Below are 4869 nucleotides of genomic sequence, written 5' to 3'. Positions count from 1 at the left end.
GACGATAATAAGGAAAAACAAAGAAGAACCAATGAATGCATTTGAATTATGGTGGTGGTGAAGAATATTGAATATCTTGTGGACTGAGTGAAGAACAAGCAATCTGTCTTGAAAGAAGTAGAGCCAAAATGTTCCTTAGATGTGAGGATGGTGAGACTTAATCTCACATACTTTAGACACGTTATCAGGAGGGACCGATCCCTGGAGAAGAACTTCTTGCTTGACAAAGTAGAAGGTCAGTGAAAAAGAGGAAGACTCTCAGTGAGATGGACTGACACAGTGGCTTCAACAATGGGCTCAAACATAACAACCACTGTGAGGCTGGCACAGGACCAGGCAGCATTTTGTTTTGTTGTACATAGAGTTACTATGAGTTGGAACTGCCTGGAAAGCACCTAACAACAACATGTTAATGAGGTCATGCCTAAGTAGCGTAGGCCCTAAACCAAATGTTGTTGTTGTTGTTATGTGCCGTGGAGTCATACCTGACTCATAGCGACCCCTCCTTGGGTTTCCGAGGCAGTATCACTATGGAAGTAGGATTGCCCAACCTTCCAAATAGTGTCTTATAAAAAGAGCAGATTAGACACAGAGACACACACAAAGAAAAGAAAGACGTTAGGTCAAGATACAGCTACAAGAAACCAAGGGATGCCAAGAAACACCTGGAGCTACTGAGAGAAACAGGCATCTTCCCCTTGAGACCAAAGAAAGAGAGAACCTGGCCTTATTGATGTCCTGAATACCAACTCCTAGCCACCAAAACAGGGAAAGAATAAATTCCTGTTCTTTAAAGCCACCTAATTGTGGTATTTTTTGTCACAGCTCCAGGAAATTAAGACACAATCCAAGAGTGGATTAGGTATATAATCCAGTTCCTGTAACACATTAACCATCTGCCATCTTAATCCTAATACACTGATTATAATTATAGGTAATCTTTGTCAGACTGTAAGCTCTATGAGGGGCTCTATTACTGCTGTATATTCTTGCCTAGCACAGTGTGTGGCACTATATATAAGTACGCAATAAATATCTATTGAATCAAAATTATTATCAATACTAATCAGGGCCACGGGAGCTCTGGTAGCATAGTGCCTAAGACACTTGACTGCTAACCAGAAGGCTGGTGGTTCAAACCCACCAGTCACTCCCTGGAAGGAAGGTTGGGCAATCTACTTCCATAGTTATACTGCCTTGGAAACCCAAGGAGGGGTTGCTATGAGTCGGTGCCAACTCGATGGCACATAACAACAGCAACAACAACAATCAGGGCCACAATGGACAAAAATCAGATGGACTCTGATAGACTGAGAGAAAAATGTGGAACAGAACTGTAAATTCCAAAAAGACAAACAAACAAAACATTATCTACTGAACTGACTGAGACCAGAAAACTCCATGAGACTATTACCCTGAGATACTCTTCAAACCTTGAACTGAACCTACCATATATATATATATTTTGCATATAATGCACTCACATAAAGAATACACACACAAATAATAGGCACAGCACACATAGGAAACTAGCATGTGAGGAGGTTGCATGGTTTGCAAAAAAACTGTATAATTGCACATTATTTGTGTAAATCCCTGAGGCCCCTTTTAGCTAAATATTAAATTGGCTCAAAAAATAATAAATATCATTCCTAAGTACTGTACTCCTTTAAAAAATCACCTATATGAAACCAAATGGTTAACATTTACATATTTTAAAACAAAGAAGAGAATGCAAAGGGGCAGGGAAACTAGATTAATGGGAACGCAACAACCAGAACTAAAATAATAGGAATGTACACACATTGTGAAGACTGTAAACTGTAACCATTGTCACTGAATGTCTGGGGCAGAAATTGTTGATTGGGACCCAAACTTCTGTGTAAACCTTCACTGAAAACACAATGAAATATTTTTTAAAAAAATTTATGTCAACAATGATTTGACCTCAGAAAATAGTATTTGTTGTGTCATAAAGCATTCATGGCACTTGGACACCAGGCCACACCAGTGGATGCAGGCTTTGTTTACCTATTCCATTCTCTTGTCCCCATCTGTTGGCCATTTTATTACTTATATTTCTTCTTGCTCTTACCACTCTTTTAGATATCACTTTATGCTCTCTGCTTTCCGACCTCTGGTACTATAACTGCTCAGAGATGCTCCTGTCATTCTACCTGTCCACACTAGCAATGTTCCATGCTCTCAATTCATCTTTCCCTCTTGTACCCTCATCACCATCCCCGACCATCAATAAAAATCCATTTTCTTCCCCAAAGCTTAATGAGATACTGTACTGAGATGCAGTTCTAAGATAGTAATTCATGCCAAGGTGCTGATGCCCAACAATCAATTAAAGTCTTATGACTTCCAGAGTAGTTATATATAAAGTCAATTCCTGAAGCCCCAATGCCATGATCCAGAGGAATAAATACATAATATTAGAATTTCAGTCAGACTTCATGTTTGTGAATGAATGCTAGTAGGGAGTAGTGTTAGAAAAAGAAACTATCTAAATCACAAAGTGACCTAAAAGCAATGGTCTATATGATCATACTGTAAATACAATCTGGACCTGGGGAAACTATAGAAGAGAAAATTCAAGTCAGTCATATTTATTTCTTTGAGAGGAGCTTAGAACCTCTGCTAAAATTAATTCTGCAGCTATTGGAAAAAGTAGATTTCCCTTACTCATATTCTTTCTGTTCCATTTAGCTAGTCCTAACTCAGTGCCTGCCTGAGATGTCCATGGTACTGAGGGAGGTGTCATCAGTGTTTCCAAAACAATAAATATTCATGCTTATATAATGGTTAATTAAAGCAAAGCCCCTTACTCATCAGAAATGATTTTGCTCCCCGTCCCTACTCACTCACCTCTCTGAAAAACACCGCCATCAGTGCTTCTGGCTCACCATCTGGCTTTGTATATCACTGTGGTCACCTCTTGAGTGTCCTGCTTATGGATCAGTCCTCCAGCTGCTGAACAGTTTGTATTTAATATGGAGAATACGTCATGTTTATGTCAATGGTGCTGAAGGTTAATGGTGCTTCAGATAATGAGCTTTTATTAAAAAAAAATACAGCAGCAGAATAAAAGGAACATCTGAAATTACAGGGCATTTCACAAAGTGCAGTTGAACAGGGAACAGGTGTCTATTTTTTTCAGAGAAGCTATGATTCAAGTTCTGTCTCTTGCTTGTTTATCTTTGGAGTGGTTACTCTTTGGATGCAAAAATCAGAAGCTTGCTATTGACTGGTTCCTCTCTAGCATATGTATGAGTACAGTAAGGCTCCCTGCATCTGTAGTCAATTGCCAAATTGCTTCAGACTCCTGGAAATGACACCACAATAAGCAAGGAGTTTATCTCACGGGTGACCTCACCATTTCTCAATGCATTTCCTTCTTGATTTTATTTAAAAGCGGTTGTCCTCTTGGCCCTAATTTTAATGCAGATAATAAGCAAGTACCTTCCTCTGGATACCCTCCAAGCATGTAACAGGAAGAAATGATGTATCTTTTGGTTTCCCCACTGATAGGAAGGGTCACAGAACTTTGCAGAACTGGTCTATTCCCAAGTCATGCTATCTGGCATCAGTTGGGCTTTTACTGCCAATCTGTAAACTTTACATTGGTTTTCCATTGACTTCCAAGTGGTCCTATGACAAGGATCTCTCCTTAAGTCCCAGACTCTCTTTTCTCTCACTTCCAAACTTTCCTGGAGAGATTATTTTGCCTCTTCCTTGAGAAGAGAAAAGGGGAAACTGAGGGCTGAGAGAAGAGAAGGGAAGTAAAGCAGGTTGAAGAGCACACTTTGTGTTTCTGCTATGCAACCTTGGGAGAGATACAGCTCAGGTCTTGGGATGGTATTTCTGCAGCTTAGATATATTAGGGTCACTAATCATCCTGGTGTGCCCAGGACTCAGGGGTTTCCAGGACAAAGATTTTCAGTGCTAAAATCAGGGCAGTACTAGGAAAGTTGGAATGGTTGATTACTCTAGGTGTGGGTAAGGGGATGAGAAAGCCCATTGGAATGGGGGCTGTCAAAGTAGCCTTAGACCATATGAGCACTTAAGCTAAGTGCATTATAATGAAGCTTATCTGAAAATTTCCTCATCAGCTGCTTCCTCTGTCCCTGACCCTTATCTCATTTTTACTACTCTTCCCTTGGCTCATTCAGCCGTAGCCACACTGGACTTCTCTCTTTTTCTCACATACCCAAGGCTTGTCCGTACTTGGGGCTGCCTGAAAACAGTCTTTCATTAGATCTCCATGTGGCTTGTTCCCTCTCATCATTAAGGTGTTGGTGCAACTTACATCTTCAGAGTTCTTTCCTAACTATCTAATATAAAGTGGTCCTCTACCCTTACCCTGCCCCTAGCATGTTAACCTTTTTAAAAGTTTTCTTCATAGTGTTTAGCATTCCCTCAACTGATCTTATTAATCTTTTCAATTGTTTATTGTGTGTCTCCATCACTGAATGAACGCTCTGTGGTGGCAGGAACTTCACCTTTCTTTTTCACTGCTCTATTTCCAGCACCCAGAACAGTACCTGGCACAGAGGAAGTGCTCAATATATATCTGTTGAGTGAATGAACAAATCCAAGTGCTTGTGCACTGCAAGAACATCACAAAAGTACTAGGTGAGATATTGTAGCACTTCGTTCAGGGCCATTCTCAGTAACTTCTTAGAAGGACATTTAAACAAAAGAGATCTGAATGAATATATATGTGTCTTATAAACATTCTGTGGGTCTTTGAGAGTAGATTCAGAGGAAAGAAAGAGTCTGTAATTATTTGGGACGGCATCCATTACTACAAACTGTTGGGAAATAAGGAAAGAAGAAGAGATTTTAGCCTCTTTTGAGTAG

Source organism: Orycteropus afer, unplaced genomic scaffold, assembly GCF_000298275.1.
Source record: "Orycteropus afer afer isolate SDZICR_OR568_19922 unplaced genomic scaffold, OryAfe1.0 scaffold00549, whole genome shotgun sequence".
NCBI classification, from domain to species: Eukaryota; Metazoa; Chordata; class Mammalia; order Tubulidentata; family Orycteropodidae; genus Orycteropus; species Orycteropus afer.
The sequence above is the reverse complement of the archived record's forward strand: the minus strand, read 5'-3'. Positions refer to the sequence as shown.